The 24,011-nt window shown below is 39.8% G+C and overlaps 1 long non-coding RNA gene across 1 annotated transcript; it reads left to right on the forward strand.

The window, feature by feature from the left end:
- The first annotated feature begins 3,917 nt into the window (after positions 1-3,917).
- LOC110864019 lies at positions 3,918-5,400 on the forward strand. The gene is made up of 3 exons (XR_002549552.2): positions 3,918-4,043; positions 4,528-4,593; positions 5,225-5,400. It is a non-coding gene; the product is annotated as an uncharacterized LOC110864019 (long non-coding RNA).
- Positions 5,401-24,011: the final 18,611 nt, after the last annotated feature.

Raw genomic sequence — 24,011 nt, forward strand, 5'->3', positions numbered from 1 at the left:
AGGGAAGTGCAAAAGGAGGTTCTCCGAGTTGCAAAACATGTGGACGCACTCATAAAGGTGAATGTTACTTCAAAAACAAACCTTGCGTTGCATGTGGTAAGATAGGGCATGGGGTTGCAAATTTCCCAGACAAAGTAACGGTGTGCTATAAATGTTACCAACCGGGTCATAAAAAGTCAGAATGTCTGGAATTGAAGGGAAAGAAAGAGAGTGCCGACTCTAGGGATGAAACCCCAAAAGCTAAGGCAAGGTCGTTCCAGATCACTGCTGCTGAAGCAAAAATGGAACCCGACGTGGTTACAGGTATATTTACTGTAAATTCGATCCTTGCACGTGTTTTATTTGATACGGGTGCGAATAAGTCTTTTGTTTCACATAGATTCATTCAAAACCCCTTATTTACATTAACGAAATTACCTATGCCAATGGAAGTAGAAGTAGGTAATAACAAAAGTTTCATTGTTTGTGATGTATGTCAGGAATGCAAATTGAACATCGATGGCGAGGAATACTCCATTGATTTAATACCCATGTCCATGGGTGAATTTCAAGTGGTCGTCGGAATGGATTGGCTATCCCGCTACCATGCTGAGGTGATATGCCTACGTAAGGAGATACACCTAACGTCTCCGAGCGGGAGGCGTGTCATCATCTATGGGGAGAAGGCTTGTAATCCCATGATATGCTCGATGGTAGAAGCCCGCAAGTTTATACTACACGGGTGTAAGGCATATTTAACTTACGTACGCGACGTCAAAAAAGAAACACCAAGGATCGAAGATGTACCTGTGGTGCGTGAATTCGAAGATGTATTTCCCGAGGATCTTCCGGGAATGCCACCAGAGCGCGAAATAGAGTTCGGGATTGAACTGACTCCGGGTGCTAAACTAGTTGCTAAGGCACCGCATAGATTGGCACCGTCGGAACTGCAAGAATTAATGTCTCAGTTACAAGAGTTACTTGAAAAGGGATTCATCCGGCCTAGCGTGTCTCCTTGGGGAGCTCCAGTGCTATTTGTAAAGAAGAAGGACGGGAGCATGCGGATGTGTATTGATTACCGGGAGTTAAACAAACTCACGGTAAAGAATCGATACCCACTCCCCAGAATCGACGACTTATTCGATCAATTACAAGGCGCTAGATGGTTTTCAAAAATCGATTTGAGATCGGGTTACCACCAATTAAGGGTAAAGGATAGCGATGTACCAAAAACGACATTCCGAACACGATACGGACATTTCGAATTTCTCGTGATGTCTTTCGGATTAACGAATGCGCCCGCGGCTTTCATGGACCTCATGAACCGGGTTTGCAAGCCGATGCTCGATAGATCGGTGATTGTTTTTATAGACGACATCCTCGTTTATTCAAGAAACGAGGCGGAGCACGCTAACCATTTGCAAGAAGTATTGGAGGCATTAAGGCGAGAAAGATTATATGCTAAATTCTCAAAATGCGCCTTCTGGTTACGAGAGGTGCAATTCTTAGGGCACGTCATAAGTGCCGAGGGAATATTGGTGGATCCATCGAAGGTGGAAGCGGTGTCAAAATGGAACCCTCCCAAGAATCCATCTGAAATTAGAAGTTTCTTGGGGTTGGCAGGTTACTATCGAAGATTCATTCAGGATTTCTCCAAAATCGCATCGCCATTGACCAAATTGACCCGTAAGAATGAAAAGTTCGTCTGGGGAAGTGATCAAGAAAAGGCATTCCAGACATTAAAAGAAAAGTTAACCTGTGCACCGGTGTTGACTTTACCGGATGGTACGGAGGATATGGTAGTGTATTCGGACACATCACACCTAGGCCTTGGGTGCGTGCTAATGCAAAGGGGAAGGGTAATCGCATATGCCTCTAGGCAACTTAAGCTGCATGAAACAAAGTACCCGACTCATGATCTTGAGTTGGCGGCCGTGGTCTTTGCCTTGAAAATCTGGAGGCATTACTTGTATGGTGTGAAAAGTAATATTTTCACTGACCATAAGAGTTTGAAGTACTTCTTCGATCAGAAGGAGTTAAACATGAGGCAGAGACGTTGGTTAGAAGTGGTGAAAGACTACGACTGTGAGATCCACTATCACCCCGGAAAGGCTAATGTGGTGGCAGATGCCCTTAGCCGAAAGGACGAATGCGCCCCAATTCTAGTACGGTCTATGCAGTTAGTAGTAACTTCAGGTTTGCTTGAGCGAATCCGAGAAGCCCAAACTGAAGTGGTAAAGAAAGAAAATTGGAAGAAAGAACGTATAAAAGGGATGGTAAAAGACCTTACGGAAGGAAGTAATGGGATGAAATACCGGAATAATAGGATTTGGGTCCCAAACACATGTGGTGTTAAGAGTCTCCTGCTTGACGAGGCTCATAAGTCTCGCTATTCGATCCATCTCGGAGCGACTAAGATGTATAGAGATTTGAAGCAAAACTATTGGTGGCCGGGGATGAAAAGGGATGTGGCTAAATATGTGGAGAAGTGTTTGACTTGTTTACAAGTCAAAGCGGAGTATCAGAAACCATACGGTAAGTTGCAACCATTAGACATTCCAGTTTGGAAGTGGGAACAAATTACAATGGACCTGCTAACCAAACTGCCCAGAACCAGCCGTGGTTTTGATGCCATTTGGGTAATTGTGGATAGACTAACCAAAAGTGCCCATTTCATCCCTATCCGAGAAACCTATACGTCAGAAAAGATGTCGGAAGTGTACACTAATGAGATAATAGCACGCCACGGAGTGCCGGTATCCATCGTGTCCGATCGGGATACCCGGTTCACTTCAAGTTTTTGGTGCGATTTCCAAAAGCAAATGGGAACTAAATTATTCATTAGCACCGCGTACCATCCTCAAACGGATGGTCAAAGTGAAAGAACGATACAAACATTGGGAGATATGTTACGGGCATGCATAATTGACTTCGGGGGTAGTTGGGATATTCACCTACCGTTGGTTGAATTTTCATATAATAACAGTTACCACGCAAGCATCGGTATGGCTCCGTATGAAATGCTATACGGTAGGAAGTGCCGAACTCCGGTATGTTCGGGTGAGGTTGATCCGCGTGAACTTGCACATAAGGATATAGTCGGACTCACGAATCAAAAGATTGACATAGTCCGAGCTCACCTGAGGGCGGCTCAAAATCGACAAAAGGCCTATGCAGACAAACGAAGAAGACCAATTGAGTTTCAAGTTGGTGATAAGGTGATGCTGAAGGTATCACCATGGAAAGGAATAATCCGGTTTAGAAAAAGGGGAAAGTTAAGCCCAAGGTTTATCGGACCCTTTAGAATCATCGAGCGGGTCGGTAGGTTGGCATACCGTCTCGAACTGCCTGCAGAGTTGAGTGGGATACACAGCACGTTCCATGTATCACATCTCCGGAAATGTCTAGCTGACGAAACCGCGTATATTCACTATGACGACATCGAGGTGGATAATAGTCTCAACTATGCGGTGAGACCAATTGCGATTTTAGACCGTAAGGTGAAAATCTTGAGAAACAAGATGATTAATCAAGTAAGGGTCAAATGGGAACACCGAAAAGGATCAGACACCACTTGGGAGTCTGAAGAGGAAATGAGACGACTCTACCCTACACTTTTCGGTACGTGTATAAATTTGTATACATAAACAGGTTTCGGGGACGAAACCCTCTTTAAGGAGGGTGGACTTGTAACACCCCGAAATTATTAATGTTATATTTTAATTTAAATATCAGTAATAAGTTAAGATAAAAGACTAGGAAAAGATAACCTAGTAAGTTGGTATCTTAACATAATATGACAAGTATGATTAAATTTCCCTTTTTATAGTTGGTGTATAGTTAAGGGGCCAAACTTGTCAATTCTGAAACTCAACTTAATAACTAGTAAAATAACACACCAAACACACACCTAAGTGTGTGTTTGATCGACCAAAACGCAGACAACAAGGGGATTCCCCCTCAAACCCTAACATTCACAAAAATTCACCAATTGAAGGTTCAAATCAAGTCCGAATTGAAATCTGAATATAGATTTGTGATCACCTTGACTAAGGGATCGTAAGGTATGCAAAATTTCATGATTTGGTTCTATCTTAAATTTTAGATAAATTCATGAGATTCGAATCTGAGCATGCATGATAGTTGTTTTGATTTAAATAGTGTATAGGGATGAACCCTAGTCGATTACTTGTTGAAATTTGGCCTAATTCTTGTAAAGTTCATAATCACCATTAGAGGTGATATGAGGATTTTGTAGAAAAGTATGGGACATTAGGATTATGATGTTATCCTAGTGTAATTCAAGTTCTATGAAATAGGTTCAGAATTTATTGATGTGAAAATTATGTGAAATTTGCCTAAATTGATGTTTATCACGGCTAAATGATAAATGTTAAACTTAATTATGAATTGTGAGAAATCATGCACATAAGATGCTCGATAAAATGCCTAAAAGACATTGATCGACACAAATTATGGTGTTGGTAAAGTAACAAGCTTAAGTCATGAGCCGAATGGTTCTAATGGTAATTGGCTTGTATGTTTTAGGCAACACGAGCGAGGCGTCGGGAAGTCAAGCCGGTGCGGACGCTCGTTTAAAGGGAAAGCTTTGAGGTACGTGGTTAACGCTACTATAATATTGATGATTTAGTTTTCATTTTGATTGTTTACTAGTTATGAACAATATAAAGTTGTGATGGTTTGGTTGCTTAAAAGAGGGACTTCATAATGGCAAACCAAACGGGTTAACAATGGTGGGTACAAACCGGGAAACGGGAGTACCTTATCCGTAGACCATAAACCCGTGTGTCGGGTAATGGGAAGAATAATATTAACACGCAAACCGGTAATGGGAGCATGGGTGTTGAAGCAAGGGATCCAAAACGGGTCATACTTGTTGCAAAGAAATGTCCCGTACTGCGCTTTGATGACTTAAAAGTGCGAAAATTGGAATAAACGGGTCAAAACAGCAAAACAAGGAAATATGCAGAAGCTACCGTAAGTTACGTAGCCACCGTACCTTACGGTAGAAGGTGAATTGTTACGGTGATGCTGTACTGATTTACGGCAGAACCATAGATGCTCAGCGACCACCGTAACTTACGGTGACCACCGTAAGTTACGGTGGAGCCCAGCCAAATTTGTTAAACTTGTATATTTTCATAGTTTGAATCCGTTTTAAGCGTACTCTTAATTATGTGAAATTTTTAAGGATTCTAACATTATTATTTGTTAAATTTTCCAGCTTTCAAGTAAGTCAACCAAGCGGATGGTGATCAACTCTAGGCTCATGAACCGGACACATTCAAGAAGTAGTTCCGCAAATTTTTGTCTTAGATGATCATTAGTGAAATTTTTGTAATAGAAGGAATACTTATGTATCCTATTAGTGTTTTTGGGTGGTTTTAAACACTTATGTGCTAAACTAGGATTAATTTTAATGTTTGTTTTCAAATGATTTTGAACATTCTTATCTAGTTGGTAAAACTATTGTCTCTTTAAGGAGAGTGTTACAGTATGAAACAAAAATTTCATTGGCGGAGGGAAGTTTCGTTTGTAGATAGTAACTTCCTTTAATTGTGCATCATACCCTCTTTCAATGAACTCTGTATGAAGTTCAAATTTTTCAAACTTGTTCTTACCTGCCAAGTCGTCTAATTTAAATGTAGTGGAAATTGTAAAGGGAGAAATTCGTACCACACTTTCCCTGACCTTAGATGTGATGGTAATTGGATTATTATCTTCAGCCTCTATTTCAGCATTAAACCAAAATTGTCGGAGTGTTTCTTTATGAACCAGAGCATCAGCAGTAAGAATTGATTTGTATTTCGATGAAGTTAAAAGGTCAATTATTGAGTGATAGCTGGTATTTTTGCTAGTTTTCTCGAAGATGGGGAGGTAGTTGTGAGGGTTTTTGATGTTCAGAGACATGATCAGAAAATAAGGTGATTTGGGGATGAAACATGATTTAAATTGGAGGGTTTTTAATATGTTGGAAACTGTTTTTGAGAATTTTGAATTCGAGACTGCAGTGGTAGAACCTCGATTTAGGGATGAAACAACTTTTATATAGAGAGAAGAAGTGAATGCTGACGTGGCAGTAATTACAAATATTTGATGGCTAAGATTTGTCCACGTGAGAAGCTCTCTTGCGCCAACCGATGACAGTTGTTTGGAAACCTATGTTGGTCGTTGGGAACAGTGTGAGTCAAACAGTCGTTAGATAAACAGAAGTTATGAGAACAGATGATAACTTTCAGCAGTTGTTTTATTTTTAGCTAATATCTGCCCACGTCAGAACCTCTGTAGTCATAATGGATGACAGTCAGCAGTTTAGTAAATCAACAATCATTAGGATAAACAGAAATTATGACAACAGACGGTAACCTTTAACAGTGGATGTATTTTTAGGCAAGCAGAAGTTTCAAAAATAGTTTTTTTCAATCAGTGTAACTCAACAGTCGTAATTCTAACATCTGTTATTAGCCCAACCACTGTTAGTATCAAATCCTCTATTAAGCATTTTTAAGATTGAATATCATTTGTTGTTCGTTAACATCTGTTGACCCATAGCAAACCTTTGCATCTTCAGACATTTATTCATTAGCAGATGCTCTCTTTTGTCAGACTTTAGCTACAACACACCTTGTATAACACAAAAATATACAGTAAATCCTTCCAAAAAATTGTTGTTGATAAAAAAAATTATATAATAATACTTATAGCAGACGTTATATAATAATACTTATTCATCATTAGCCCAACCACTATTGACCCATAGCAGACCTTTGCATCTTCAGATATTTATTCATCAGCAGATGCTCTCTTTTGTCAGACTTTAGCTACAACACACCTTTTATAACATTATTATATACGGTAAATCCTTCCAAAAAATTGTTGTTGATAAAAAAATTATATAATAATACTTATAGCAGACTTTATATAATAATACTTATTCATCATTAGCCCAACCACTATTAGTATCAAATCCTCTGTTAAGCATTTTCAGATTGAATATCATCTGTTGTTTGTTAACATTTGTTGACCCATAGCAGACCTTTGCATCTTCAAACAATTATTCATTAGCAGATGTTCTCTTTTGTCAGACTTTAGCTATAACACAAATTTTATAACACCAAAATATACCGTAAATTCTTCCAAAAAACTGTTATTGATAAACAAAATTATATAATAATACTTACAGCAGACGTTATATAATAATACTTATTCATCATTAGCCCAACCACTGTTAGTATCAACAGTCGTTAGAATACACAGTTTTTTCATCATCAGCAAATGTTCTCTTTTGCCAAACTTTACCTACAACAGACCTTTTACAACTTGAAGTATTGACTCTCTGTAATTTGCAGGAGCACAAATTCTTCAAAAAGCTGCTATTTCTGATCAAATTCTAAACATTTGTTTTATCTTTTTATCATCTGTTCACCATCAAACCAACCCTTCATACTATTAAACCTCTCTTGACTTACCAAACAGATGTTCAAACACAATTCAACATTTACATAATCTAAATCTTACTCAAACACTAAATAACTAAAAACAAAACACAACATGTTCAAACACAATTCAACATGAACATAATCTAAAATTTATTCATTTATTCATAACATTAAAACTAAAACTCCAATAATAATAATAATAACATCAAATACTGAACAACATTAGTTGTCAAATCTAACAATAACAACAAGAATTAAGAAACTTTAGCTTCAACTTCATCGATTGCTGAACCTCTCGATGTATGTCCTTCAACATCGCCATGAACTCCACGTCTCTATCACCGCACTCTATATTACTGACAACACAAAGCTCACGAACAGAGGTTAAAGGCATCCGCATAAGATCTCTGGAAACCTGCTCTCTAGTGAACAGGCCAACTTGCAATCCATCAAAACATCTCTTTAACTCTTGAAGAGTAGCCCTATCTTCATACACCTGTTCCTCGATTTGCCTTACAAAACGTTGCTTGAAATCATCTGATTTTGCATTTGTGAATGATGCCATTTGAATAAACTATATTACTCGACTTTCCTGAAATTATGATATCTTCGAAGGAAACGTGATGAAAAACAGGTGAAGTGACTATGAGTTTATATACTGAAATTTGGTATTATGAAAACGTGTACATTTAATATAAACATATTAATTAATGTATATTTTAAAACAGCAATCTTTTAATGCAAACACCTTTCCAAACCCCAACTTTTACGGGAAAACTGTAAAATTAAATACCAAGAAACCCAAGAGACAAAATTTCGAAGTTCAAAGAACTAAATCAGATTATCACAATTACAATTAACCTCTGGATTTACCATGTAGGCGCGTTTTTAAACTCTATAAAAGACCTGTCACACCCCGATTTCCACGTGTATCACCGGTGGGCCCGGTGGGGGATTACCGTGACGTAGTTGGCAACAATATAGTCAAACCACACAATTATATGAATGCACAGCGGAAGCATAAAGATAATTATAATTCAACCATTGATTGTAATATCGAATGTATCACAAATAGTCGAATGGTATCCACAGGGGGATCAAAATAATAAAAAGTATTGTTCAACAGACAAGGCATCAAAAGCTTGCGAGACTCTTTAAGATGCTAAGGAGCTATAGCCAGCCGATTACGTTTAGTACCTGCATTTAATCTTTTTGGGAAAATACGTCAGTTTACACTGGTAAATACATTCAACCGACACTTTTGTAAAATGTTTATTAAAATTGATTTGAATGCACAAGGCACAAACTCTTTTATAACTTGGGATAATTTATAATTAAATCTTGTAAAGAATTACATGTTTGCTATGCGTTCGGTCGCCCGGGTCGTACCGGGTTAAAGTTTAATAGACACACCACATAGCGTAAAACCAAGGTGGGTAAACCAACGGCTACACCTTTAATTAATATAGACACAATGCCGGGTGTACGCCTACACCCGGATGTCGAGGTCGTGGCCATTTCGTAAAATGATGCCGAGGATATCCGGGACATGGTCATTAGGCCCCCAAAGGCGTTAAGCCAACAAAACAAGTTTTTAAACGGGTCACATTGATAATACCCAACTACAAATGAGTTGGGGTCAATTGCCCGACCAAGCGGTATTTTAGATACCGTAACCCAAGCCCGTATAACGGAAAATAAGTTAAAAGTATTTACCTTTGCAAGTATAGTCCATGATTAAATCACAGATATCTTTTACTGGGCTCCTATTCTGGAACGAAGGTTTTAAAATAACCTATTAGAATCCTAACGGGTCTTTATATTAGCCGTAGCCTAGACCGGTCAGTTTCAAAGGATAGATACGGTTTAATCGCGTGAAAGGCGAAAACCGGGAATGGAATGTGATTCTGACCCAACAAGTTTGAAGGCTTGTTTTATATGGGTTTAATATTCACACTCTTGATTTTGGGGTCAAAACAATATGGTTTGGCCCGCATCGGCTAATTTATGTAAACTAGTTACATAAGCCGAACCGTGTGCGCAAAAGGCGCAACGGGTAACCGTAAGAGTCCTACACTGTTTTCCTAAGTCAATATACTTTAAAGAGGTTGTGGTATCAGTAGGATACCTTCCATAATTCCCGTAACGAGTTTAAGTTGATATTATGCCCCGTAGGGGTATTTCGGTCTTTTTAAAGATTAAAAAGAGGTTTTTAGAGTTCTACAGGAAACCTGAGTTTCCCGAACAGTTTATAAAGTCTAAAATACTTTATTTATTATTTAAAATCAGTAGCAACTGGAATCTGGCAAAAGACCTTGTAGAACTCAAGTTATGGCCGAAAAGGGCATATTCGGTATTTACCGAACCGTAGCCATAACCGCAGGTTATGAGCAGGTTAAAAATAATTTAAAACCTTTAAAAATCCCAAAATATTATTTTACAACAGTGAGTAAAAGGTTTGGTGTCGAAATCTGGGTTTAGATAGGCGTTATGTTAATTGCGCTATTAAATTACTAAAGTTCCCTAAATTTGCGCTATTTAGCATAACTCTTATTCTGGACCTCGGATTGACATGAAATTTTAGGGACATGTTTAGAAATCAGTAACTAAGGTTATGATTCCTTCATATGTTCGAAATTCTCGTTTTAATTTAAAAAGGGCGTTACGGTCAACTTTTAAGCAATTAACGGAAACGCGTAAAAGACTCGGACAAACAACAAACCGGTCACAGAGGGTTATACCATCATGTAACCTGGTCCTAAGAGAGTCCTAAGGCATATCTAAATCGAACTTTAACGGGTCAGAACTGAAGTCAAAGCAAAAGTCAAACTTTTGCGATATTCGGCTCCGAACCGGGTCAATATAGCAAATGGCCGGATCAAACAAGCTTAGACGTGTTGATATACTTATTATCATGTTTTATGAGTGTTCAAACAGGTTGCATACCGTCTACATTACAGATTACATGTAAAATCGCAAAATAGCTTTCCTGTTGACTTTTTCTAAGCATGTTTGACTCGTCATTTGAACTAGTTAGAGTGGTGATCAGGGGGAACCCTTTTAAGGATTTATTACCCACATAAATACCATCTTATAACTACCTTTGATTCGGTTAATCACTGGACCATTTGTGATTAACCGTTAAGTCAATCGTTAATTACGACGGATTGACTTTTAAGCTAAAACTAAGCAAAAATTAAACCATAAAGGGTTGAACAACTTACAGAGGTCTTATGCAATGATAAGAGAAGAGTTGAGAGTGTTCTTGAGCTCCAGATGTGATCAATGAAGGCAGAACAAGGTGTGAGGAACTTGTTGTAACACTGTGGCCTTTTATAGGCAATGAAAGTTCATGGGATCATCACAACAAGGCCTACCCATGCTCCTTGATGATCAACAACTGTCCCCTGGTGCTAGAACATGATTAGGGGTCGCCCATATCTTTGGAAAGATCCTCTCATTAATGTTTTACCGTTTAAAACAGCCAACAGCCAACTTTCTGTCGCTGGGCGTTGCTTACGGACCGTATGGCTTGGGCCTTGCGGTCCGTAAGCCTGTGGCGGAAACATTTTTTACCCCTTCACCCTCTTACGGTCCGTAAGGCATGACCCTTACGGTCCGTAAGCGATCATCAGTGGCAAAAAAATTTAACCTTTCATGCATTGAACGGTCAACTTGCATCATTGGTTTTTGGGTATGGGAAATGCCAGTATGAGGCCCTATTTAGCCCATGCTTGATCAGTTTATAATGGGTCATGGGTTTGCATAAAGGTGGCTTTTTAGTTATTGAAAGACAATACTTTCTTAGGATCCAAATTAGTAACTTGGACACATTGAATTATTAGTAATGACCCGATTAGGATATATTAGGTGCTTATAATTTGCTTGGGGTCTCGGGATTTATAATGTCGAAGTCGCTCAGAGGTATAGAATTAACGTGTCGACACATTCGAAAATCCTACCACATATCCTAATTAAATCCGGGTTTTATATTATATTTTTTTTTGTCGTATTCGACACGTGTCATTTATTTATTGGACGCAAAAATTCGAGGTGTTACATCCTAACCTTCTTAAAATAAATCTCGGCCAGAGATTTACTCAAACAAATAAGGGTATTTCTCTTTCATTGTGGATTCAACTTCCCACGTGAATTCGGGACCTCTCCGGGCATCCCATTTAACCTTAACTATAGGTACATGCTTTCTTCGAAGCTTTTTCACCTGTCGGTCTTCAATCGACAAAGGCTTCTCCACAAACTTCAAGCTCTCGTCTATATGCACATCTGTATGAGGTATCACCAATGATTCATCAGCGAAGCACTTCTTAAGATTGCAGATGTGGAACACATTGTGAATTCCATTGAGCTCTTCTGGTAAGTTCAACTTATAGGCAACTGACCCGACACGTTCGATAACCTCGAAAGGTCCTATGTATCTCGGGCTTAGCTTGCCTTTCTTACCGAAACGCATCACCCCCTTCCAGGGCGATACTTTAAGTAATACCTTTTCACCTACTTCGAAGTGAAAATCCTTACGCTTTGGATCGGCGTAACTTTTCTGCCTATCACGGGCAGCTTTGAGACGCTCTCGAATCTGGACAATCTTGTCCGTTGTTTCGAAGACTATCTCTGGTCCTGATAATTGGACATCTCCAACTTCCGCCCAACAAACAGGCGATCTACACTTTCTACCGTATAATGCCTCGAAAGGCGCAGCCTTTATGCTGGTATGGTAGCTATTGTTGTAGGAAAATTCGATTAGTGGTAGGTTCTTATCCCAACTACCACCCAAATCGATAGCACATGCACGCAGCATGTCTTCTAACGTTTGAATAGTACGCTCACTCTGACCGTCTGTCTGAGGATGGTAAGCCGTACTAAAATTCAAGCGTGTGCCCAAAGATTGCTGGAAGCTTTTCCAGAAATGAGACGTGTACCTAGTATCTCGATCAGAGATAATAGATACAGGTATGCCATGTAAGGCTACAATCTTATCAACGTATAACTGGGCTAACATGTCGGAGCTATACGTCTCCTTGATGGGTAAGAAATGAGCTGACTTAGTAAGTCTATCGACTATAACCCATATTGTGTCATTTCCTTTCCTCGTCTTGGGTAACTTGGTAATAAAATCCATAGTTACACATTCCCACTTCCATTCAGGAAGTTCAGGCTGTTGTAGCAAGCCAGACGGCTTTTGATGCTCAGCCTTGACTTGCGCACAAGTCAAGCATTTGGCTACATAAGCGGCTACAGACTTTTTCAAGCCTATCCACCAATAATTTGCCTTTAGATCCTGATACATTTTATCTGCTCTAGGATGGACAAAATATTTGGAGCTATGGGCTTCCTGAAGGATAACATCTCGTAGTCCTCCATAAATTGGAACCCATATTCACCCATTCAATCTCAAAATTCCATCCTTGCTAAGAGTTAACTGCTCCTCAGTCACTCCCAGCTTCTCCTTAGGATAGTTTTCCAACACGGCTTCTCTCTGTGCAGCTAACACCCTTTCAATCAGATTATTCTTTACTTCGATGCTCTTAGCATTGATTCGGATGGGTTTCACCCTTTCTTTTCTACTCAGGGCATCAGCGACTACATTCGCCTTGTCGGGATGATATCTGATTTCACAATCATAATCATTTAAGGTTTCCATCCAACGGCGTTGCCTCATGTTTAATTCTTTCTGATTAAACAGATGTTGAAGGCTCTTGTGATCTGAATAGATCACAAACTTGATTCCGTACAGATAATGCCTCCACAGTTTTAGTGCGAACACAACGGCACCCAGCTCTAAGTCATGAGTGGTGTAATTCTTTTCGTGCACCTTTAACTGTCTCGAAGCATAGGCAATAACCTTGCCTTTCTGCATGAGCACACACCCCATGCCGTGTGTGACGCGTCGCAGTAAATTACGAACTCCTCGGTACCTTCCGGTAGCGTCAGCACAGGAGCGTTGCTCAGCCTTTGCTTCAGAATATCAAAGGATTCTTGCTTCTTAGGGCCCCAAACAAATTTTATCTTCTTCTTGGTCAGGGAAGTTAAGGGCGCAGCAATCCTTGAAAAATTTTCAATGAATCTCCGGTAGTATCCTGCTAACCCCAGGAAACTACGAATTTCGGTAGGCGTCTTTGGCTCTTGCCAATTCATGACCGCCTCTACCTTAGCAGGATCCACCTGGATACCACGCTCGCTGACGACATGTCCAAGAAATTGGACTTCTCGAAGCCAGAATTCGCATTTAGAGAATTTGGCATAGAGTTTCTCGCGATGCAGCAATTTAAGAATACAACGAAGGTGTTTCTCATGGTCAGCTTTGTTCCTTGAGTAGATAAGAATGTCGTCGATGAACACGATGACGAATTTGTCTAAGTACGGATTGCAGACGCGATTCATGAGATCCATGAACGCAGCCGGTGCATTTGTGAGTCCAAAAGGCATCACTAGGAACTCGTAGTGACCGTAACGAGTCCTAAATGTTGTTTTATGTACGTCTTCATCTCTGACTTTCAGTTGATGGTAGCCTGACCTCAAGTCGATCTTTGAGAAATAACTTGCCCCTTGTAACTGATCAAACAAATCGTCGATCCTCGGCAAGGGATATCTATTCTTTATCGTGACCTTATTAAGTTCGCGATAATCGATGCACAGACGCATCGATCCGTCCTTCTTCTTAACAAACAGGACAGGTGCTCCCCAGGAAGATGAACTAGGTTTGATGAAACCCTTTGCTAACAGTTCATCCAGCTGGGTCCTCAACTCCTTCATTTCGGTTGGTGCTAGCCTGTAAGGTGCTCTTGCAATAGGAGCCGCGCCAGAGATGATATCGATCCTGAATTCCACTTGCCTATCTGGTGGCAAACCAGGTAGATCTTCGGGGAAAACTTCTGGATATTCCGAAATGACAGGAATGTCTTCTATCTTCGGTTTGGGCTCTTCAATAATCATCTGTGCCATGTAGATAACACAGCCTCTTTTTAAACATCTTGAAGCGTTAAGCATAGTTACGTTCTCGGGCAATCCATACTGCATATTTCCTCGAATGGTGAGCGATTCACCAGTCGGAGTCTTTAGCACTATATGTTTTCTGTTGCAGACGATCTGGGCCTGGTTGTGGGATAACCAGTCCATACCCAGAACTATGTCAAAACCAGCCAGTTTAAAGGGAAGTAGAGATAGAGGAAAAGAGTGGTTCTTAATGGATATCACACATCCATCTAGTATAGTGGAGACGGTTTCTACTGTGCCATCTGCTAGCTCTACCTCGTAATTCACATTTAAGGTTTTGACAGGCATATTCAGCAATTTGCAAAATTTTTGGTCTACGAAGGACTTATCAGCGCCTGAATCAAAAAGTACCCTTGCAAAGATATTATTTACGAGAAAAGTACCTGTGATTACGTTATCGTCTTGCAAAGCTTCCTTCACATCCATCTTGAAGACTCTTGCATTATTCTTTTTGGCTTCTTCAGGCTTCTTGGCGTATTTGGGGCAGTTGCTTTTAATGTGCCCCTTTTCATTGCAGTTATAGCAGGTTGCATCTTTTATCTTCTTGCAGTCCACAGTCTTGTGGTCCTTGGACTTGCACAGTCCACAAGTATACGACCTTGACTGAGACTGTGAGTTTGACCCGAGCCTACACTTCCCAAAGTGATACTTCTGGCAGTTTTTGCACTTGGGCTTCTCTCCAGATTGTTGCCCATCTTTCCTCGACTCTGACCCTATCTTGTTATCACCGTTCCCACGGTGTTTCTTGTCCGACCTTCGTGAGGTATCGTCCTCACGCTTCCTCTTCTCGGCCTCTTTGTTCCTCAGCGACCGTTGCCGGACCGCATCATGGGTGAGGGACAAAGATATGTCGGTCACAGATCTGAAGGTCGTAGGCCGAGAGGCCTTCACGCTTGCCTTAATCTCGGGGGCTAACCCACCGATGAAACGAGCGATTCTCTTTGGCTCCGGGGTTACCAGATATGGAACCAGCCGAGACATCGTGTTGAAGCTCGTTAGGTAAGCTTGGCAGTCAAGGTTTGTCATCACCAATGATACAAAATCGGATTCTATCTTTTCCACCTCATGTTGAGGGCAGTAATTTTCTTTGATGAGAGAAATGAATTCCTCCCATGTCATGCTGTATAGAACAGCTTTTCCCGAGGCCTGAACCAGCGCCCTCCACCAACCCAGGGCCTCGCCCTTAAACGATTGCGACACAAACTTTACCACGTCCCTTTCCGCACAGCCACTGATGTCCACCACGGTGTCCATCTCATCCAGCCATGTCATACAATCGACTGCGCCTTTCTCCCCTGTGAAGTCTCGGGGTTTACAAGACACAAAGTACTTGTAGGTGCAGCCCCTGGCACGGGATGCATCAGTATACTCCCTCTCATGACGAACGCTGTTTTCATTGGACGAGTGATTATCGTCGTCCTTTTTGGGCTTGGACAGTGGTTTGCTGTGGGATTTTGAGTGTGTTTTCGGCTTTGAGAGTGGTTTGGATACGGTTCTGCTCCGAGATTCGGTATGTTCCTCGTATTGTCGATCTAGAGCTGCCTGAACAGCGTTGTCGACAAGAGCTTTTAATTGAGCGCCCGTTAAATGTACTTGGGCGTTATCATATTCGTCTTCATTCGTAGGACTATTTTCTCCATTAGGGTCAGCCATGGTAACTTGAATCTGTTACAGAAGATAACGAAAATTTTATTTAGGAGTTTATTATTGAATTGTCTTTTATGGCAATTCATTAACCATGGTAACAAAGACCATATCTGGTTAATTTGTTACTCACTTTTTATTTAGGATTTGAACATACTTATCCTAATTACGAATAATATTGCTAGTGGCATATAAGCCTAGTCACGAGGACGTTGTATAATATTAACCGAGATTATAGAGAATCTAGGTACGAAGGTTTGAACCGTAGTCCTTTTACCCCTTCTGACAGGGAGTCATAGACCACCACTGTCTTTTGTCTTATTATGACAACAATTATGGCCCATAGGCATCGCATCACTAATGGATGTTTAATAAGTTTGGCCCGTAGGCACTACATCACTAATGGATGTTAAATAATTGATCATCTTTATTGACGATTTAACCCATGATTTATTATATCATTAATTTGGGCTTTGAAATCCTTAGAAGGATTCTTATATAAGAATGACGCGTGCGATTTTAACGAATCACATCTGCCATGAACGTTAACATGATTACAGAGGTTAACAGAGAAGCTGAATCTTTTTAATCAAGTCTTACCATCTTGGCCGGATCTTATAAAGACACCTGGCTAGGTTTCACTCTTAAGATTCTTTATTAGGCAGATTTAATTTAAAAGGAATGATTTTGATTTATTTCATATATAGTAATAACAAAAATGAAATTATAACATAACATTCCATAACTTCAAATACGATTACACGCTGCCCTAAACGGGACTTTTAAACAAGTACATACCTACATAGAGGTTAATAAAGAGACAAGTCCACGCAGGGACCAATACAAGATAGATGTCCGCGCAGGGACTAAAAGATAAGTCCACGTAGGGACTGAAATACGATAAATGTCCACGTAGGGACTTATTTAAAATAGGCATTACATTAGAACATATATAAACTAATGGTCACGTTTCTTCTTCTTGCCCTTCAACAGGTTCGCTAGACCCTTAAGGAATCCCCTGTTGTTCTTTCGTTCTTCCTTGAAATCTTGTTCCACCCGACTTAATCGGTGGAGGATCTCTTCTTGCTCAGGAGGAGAGAAACGTGGTTGTGGCGCCGGTTGCGGAACTGGAGGTCTAGGAGGTGCTGGATACCTATGAGCTGAGTAGTCCGGTATCCCCATGTTTCCAAAAGCTCCGTCGGGATAGCGGGCATTATACCTAGCCGCTATCACATATAGGTCACGATCATAGTTGTAATTGTAATGCGCGTGTGACGATGGTTCGAACGGGTTGTATGCCGTTGGACCCGTGTATGCAGGTATTGGGTGGTCATACCCAAATGGTGGCGAAGATGGTGCAACTGGTGCAGAGTTCGCCTCCTATACTGGACTTGAAGGTCCTTCTTCAGGTACTGACGGATAGTGACTAGCACTCGAATGGCGAGGGGTGCTGAAATGAAATTCCCCTCCTCGGGTAGACATCCGTGCGCCTGATCTTCTACGCCTTGGCGGATCTGGAACTACTGGTTGAACCGGTGGCGGTGGTGGTGGCGTAACTGCCACGAAACAAGGATCCTCGGAGGGATCTTGTTGTTGTTGCTGCTCGTGTTGCGATGTCTGATGGGAGGGTGTGAAGTAGCACTCGTGTTGGTTGAACAGCGCTTGAAAGCTATTTGGCCCTTGATAAGGTGTGCCATGAAAAGAAGATCCATCAGAGATCTCGATAGGATGTGTGGGCGTACCACGAGCAGGTTCTATGGGATCTGTGTCCTCATCCATATGGTCTTCTGAGAAGTGATCCTGTGGTCCTAACGGGACAAAGCCTGCAGGTTCCTGAATGTAATCTGCTGGGTTAAACTGACCTCTGAAGTAAGGAGTGGGATCGTCAAAAGCACGGTGCGATACCGAACGCTACAGAGGTATGTAGGAGGGTTGAGGGTTATTGGGATCATTTTCGGAATCTGGCCCGAACGAGTGACGGTACGATGGCGTCGAGCTATGCGAGGTAGAATGTCTCGCAGGTTCAAAAAGGTTTCTTCGTCTTTGTGGTTCTTCACTCCTTGTGGTCGAAGGAGCTCGCGTATTCGAAGGTCCAGCTTCGTGATCATTGTGAGTAATGATCGTTCCTCTGCCTCTTCTTCCCCTTCCTCTTCCTCGGAAAATTACAGGTGGCATATTTCCTGCTTTTAAAACTTTAAATAATAATAATAATAAAAAGACAACTTGGAATAACAATTCGAATTTGTCCTAGGTTCTTGTCTAGACTCAAGTATGTGCAATTGTGTCACTGAGATTAAACACATTAGGATAATTCACTCAATGTTGGCTCTGATACCAACCTGTCACACCCCGATTTCCACGTGTATCACCGGTGGGCCCGGTGGGGGATTACCGTGACGTAGTTGGCAACAATATAGTCAAACCACACAATTATATGAATGCACAGCAGAAGCATAAAGATAATTATAATTCAACCATTGATTGTAATATCGAATGTATCACAAATAGTCGAATGGTATCCACAAGGGGATCAAAATAATAAAAAGTATTGTTCAACAGACAAGGCATCAAAAGCTTGTGAGACTCTTTAAGATGCTAAGGAGCTATAGCCAGCCGATTACGTTTAGTACCTGCATTTAATCTTTTTGGGAAAATACGTCAGTTTACACTGGTAAATATATTCAACCGACACTTTTGTAAAATGTTTATTAAAATTTATTTGAATGCACAAGGCACAAACTCTTTTATAACTTGGGATAATTTATAATTAAATCTTGTAAAGAATTACATGTTTGCTATGCGTTCGGTCGCCCGGGTCGTGTCGGGTTAAAGTTTAATAGACACACCACATAGCGTAAAACCGAGGTGGGTAAACCAACGGCTACACCTTTAATTAATATAGACACAATGCCGGGTGTACGCCTACACCCGGATGTCGAGGTCGTGGCCATTTCGTAAAATGATGCCGAGGCTATCCGGGACATGGTCATTAAGCCCCCAAAGGCGTTAAGCCAACAAAACAAGTTTTTAAACGGGTCACATTGATAATACTCAACTACAAATGAGTTGGGGTCAATTGCCCGACCAAGCGGTATTTTAGATACCGTAACCCAAGCCCGTATAACGGAAAATAAGTTAAAAGTATTTACCTTTGCAAGTATAGTCCTTAATTGATTAAATCACATATATCTTTTACTGGGCTCCTATTCTGGAACGAAGGTTTTAAAATAACCAATTAGAATCCTAACGGGTCTTTATATTAGCCATAGCCTAGACCGGTCAGTTTCAAAGGATAGATACGGTTTAATCGCGTGAAAAGCGAAAACCGGGAATGGAATGTGATTCTGACCCAACAAGTTTGAAGGCTTGTTTTATATGGGTTTAATATTCACACTCTGGATTTTGGGGTCAAAACAATATGGTTTGGCACGCATCGGCTAATTTATGTAAACTAGTTACATAAGCCGAACCGTGCGCGCAAAAGGCGCAACGGGTAACCGTAAGAGTCCTACACTGTTTTCCTAAGTCATTATACTTTAAAGAGGTTGTGGTATCAGTAGGTTACCTTCCATAATGCCCGTAACGAGTTTAAGTTGATATTATGCCCCGTAGGGGTATTTCGGTCTTTTTAAAGATTAAAAAGAGGTTTTTAGAGTTCTACAGGAAACCTGAGTTTCCTGAACAGTTTATAAAGTCTAAAATACTTTATTTATTATTTAAAATCAGTAGCAACTGGAATCGGGTCAAAAGACCTTGTAGAACTCAAGTTATGGCCGAAAAGGGCATATTCGGTATTTACCGAACCGTAGCCATAACCGCAGGTTATGAGCAGGTTAAAAATAATTTAAAACCTTTAAAAATCCCAAAATATTATTTTACAACAGTGAGTAAAAGGTTTGGTGTCGAAATCTAGGTTTAGATAGGCGTTATGCTAATTGCGCTATTAAATTACTAAAATTCCGTAATTTGCGCTATTTAGCATAACTCTTATTCTGGACCTCGGATTGACATGAAATTTTAGGGACATGTTTAGAAATCAGTAACTAAGGTTATGATTCCTTCATATGTTCGAAATTCTCGTTTTAATTTAAAAAGGGCGTTACGGTCAACTTTTAAGCAATTAACGGAAACACGTAAAAGACTCGGAGAAACAATGAACCGGTCACAGAGGGTTATGCCATCATGTAACCTGGTCCTAAGAGAGTCCTATGGCATATCTAAATCGAACTTTAACGGGTCAGAACTGAAGTCAAAGCAAAAGTCAAACTTTTGCGATATTCGGCTCCGAACCGGGTCAATATAGCAAATGGCCGGATCAAACAAGCTTAGACGTGTTGATATACTTATTATCATGTTTTATGAGTGTTCAAACAGGTTGAATACCGTCTACATTACAGATTACATGTAAAATCGCAAAATAGCTTTCCTGTTGACTTTTTCTAAGCATGTTTGACTCGTCATTTGAACTAGTTAGAGTGGTGATCAGGGGGAACCCTTTTAAGGATTTATTACCCACATAAATACCATCTTATAACTACCTTTGATTCGGTTAATCACTGGACCATTTGTGATTAACCGTTAAGTCAATCGTTAATTACGACGAATTGACTTTTAAGCTAAAACTAAGCAAAAATTAAACCATAAAGGGTTGAACAACTTACAGAGGTCTTATGCAATGATAAGAGAAGAGTTGAGAGTGTTCTTGAGCTCCAGATGTGATCAATGAAGGCAGAACAAGGTGTGAGGAACTTGTTGTAACAATGTGGCCTTTTATAGGCAATGAAAGTTCATGGGATCATCACAACAAGGCCTACCCATATCTTTGGAAAGATCCTCTCATTAATGTTTTCCCGTTTAAAACAGCCAACAGCCAACTTTCTGTCGATGGGCGTTGCTTACGGACCGTATGGCTTGGGCCTTGCGGTCCGTAAGCCTGTGGCGGAAACATTTTTTACCCCTTCACCCTCTTACGGTCCGTAAGGCATGACCCTTACGGTCCGTAAGCGATCATCAGTTGCAAAAAAATTTAACCTTTCATGCATTGAACGGTCAACTTGCATCATTGGTTTTTGGGTATGGGAAATGCCAGTATGAGGCCCTATTTAGCCCATGCTTGATCAGTTTATAATGGGTCATGGGTTTGCATAAAGGTGGCTTTTTAATTATTGAAAGACAATACTTTCTTAGGATCCAAATTAGTAACTTGGACACATTGAATTATTAGTAATGACCCGATTAGGATATATTAGGTGCTTATAATTTGCTTGGGGTCTCGGGATTTATAATGTCGAAGTAGCTCAGAGGTATAGAATTAACGTGTCGACACATTCGAAAATCCTACCACATATCCTAATTAAATCCGGGTTTTATATTATATTTTTTTGTCGTATTCGACACGTGTCATTTATTTATTGGACGCAAAAATTCGAGGTGTTACAAGACCGATGATTACTTTTGATTCAAAACATCAACAAATTGTCTTACAAATCACTTTCTGTCAAAAATTGTTCCAAATCAGAAAACCAACAAAAAATCTAAATGGTAAACTTCAGCTTCTACCACTGGTCAGACACCAGCAATGTTAAAACACACTTCTCCATGTGGTCACTCAAAGAACAAAGAACAGACGAAGAACTAAACAGGAAAGTCAACATAATAAATGATACTACAACAAAACCTGGAACAGCATAGCATTGCTCGATGAAGTCCTCCACTCTCCTCCATCAGAGTTCCAGAAGAATGTAGAGGAGTTTCTGACACAACTTCTAAAACAGGATCAGAAAATCTGCAACATGCTAACTGACCTAAAAATCAAAATAGAACATGAAATCACATGGAGAAAGGCCAGAGTCTATGAAATCCTAGCAAGTGTTAACTCTAGCGTGTAATCCTTCATAAATATTTCTTTAAATTTGTATTTTTCTATGTAATAGCTCATTTTAATAATATAAACATGCATCTTAAAATATTCTAAAATTTCAGTGTCTATAAAAACTTTCAACATCATCAACAGTTAATCAAAATAAGAAACAAACCTAACATGCAAAGGGCGAAACAGAACTGTTGTACTACATCTGACTTTTCACGATATTTCACGAATCTATATATACTTTCTATAAAACCATGGAAGTCTCCCATCGAAGAAGATATCACATGCAACTAATCACGATGTTGCAATAATGATACTGCAACATCGATACTGAAAGGTTGATGTGTGATGGGAAGCTTCATTGAAACGATGATGTTGGAACAATGATACTGGAACGATAACATGTAAACATAATCACCAAACATTCGAACAAAGAAGTGTAATCGGAGATTAGCGGCTGAATCACGAGAAAGATGCATTTGAGAGGGAGAGACACGCTCATAGATGTGAGCGGGAGAGCTTTGAATGTGGAGCCAGATTATTAACCCTTATTTATAGGGTTAGAATATATGGTTTGAATTTTGAATTTTGAATTTTGAATGTGGAGCCAGAATTTTGAATCTCAACAGATGTTTATTGGCGAGTGACATGCATTAATTGAAAATTATTACATATCCCCATGCATTTTAAAATTCAAATTACCCGCAATTTCAAAACATCTGCTACTAGGTATACGTTTACCAAAGGATCCATCTACTACTTTCTTGTAGATGGGCAGTGGTTTGCCCTTTGGAATGTGGGCCAGACCTTTAACACTTGAATACACAAGCAGTGGTTCGATAGAACATAAATGTATTTTAAAGTGATTTATATATTAGGCTTTATGATGTAATAATGAGATAAGAAAAGCCTTGTTGGACACCCTCTCCTGCTGACACATCAGCTTTTCTTATGTCACTTGGATTTCTCCTTTTATAGAAAGTATAGATAGATAAATGATTATATTGGCTACACAATTAATATAACACTATAATTATATTTAATCTTACATTCTCCCACTTAGCCGAGTAATTATTTATCATGAGTATTAGATAAGTCTGATCAGGAGTTAATACTTATTTTAGCTTTAAACCAAGAACCGTAGCAGAGAAATACAGCCGTTGAATCATCATTCGACTCAAGACCCTTATTAGTCATACTACAGCCTCAATTTAAAACCTAACAGTTATGATCAAAATATGCACATAAGCCCTTTAATGTTTGATTTGTATTTATATTTGTCTATATGTCATTATACCGGCATAACATATGTTATAGACATACAAAATCAAAACTGAGGAAATTTCATTAATTGAAAACATAAGTTAGTACAATATGCTATTAAATAAGGTCTTTAGTAAATCTCATATTCGAAATATGTTATTCAAAAACTTTAGGTGGGAGACCTTTAGTCATCGGATCCGCAATCATATTTTTAGTACTAATATACGCAATACAAAGATTGTTTTCCTCAACTCATTCATGTACCAACAAGTACTTTGTATCGAGATATAAACCTGCTTCAGTCGAACTATTACTGTTCGAGAAACTAACGGCAGCTGAGTTATTACAGTAAAGCTTCAATAGTCTAGAAATGGAATTAATGATTTTGAGTCCAGTGATCAGATTCCTAAGCAACATTCCATGACAGGTTGCGTTATAAACATTAATGTATTCTGCCATCATTGTGAAAGTTGTGGTTAACTGTTGTTTATGACTCTTCCATGAGATAGGTCTGCCTGCTAACATGAACACTTCTTCTATAAGTCAGTTTATAGTCTTTCGTCCCTTGCAGATATCGAATTACATTCTTAGCTACTTTCTAGTGATCTAAGCCAAGATTAGTCTGATAATGGCCTAGCATTCCCACAATATAAGCGATATCTAGGCGAGTACAGACTCGAGCATACATCAAGCTCCCGACTACTGACGCATAAGGTATCTGGCTCATTTGCTCCTTTTCAACCTCTGTTGTCGGAATTGGAATGAACCGAAAACATCTCCCTTAA

The sequence above is a fragment of the Helianthus annuus genome, chromosome 6 (genome assembly GCF_002127325.2).
Source record: "Helianthus annuus cultivar XRQ/B chromosome 6, HanXRQr2.0-SUNRISE, whole genome shotgun sequence".
Classification (NCBI taxonomy): domain Eukaryota; kingdom Viridiplantae; phylum Streptophyta; class Magnoliopsida; order Asterales; family Asteraceae; genus Helianthus; species Helianthus annuus.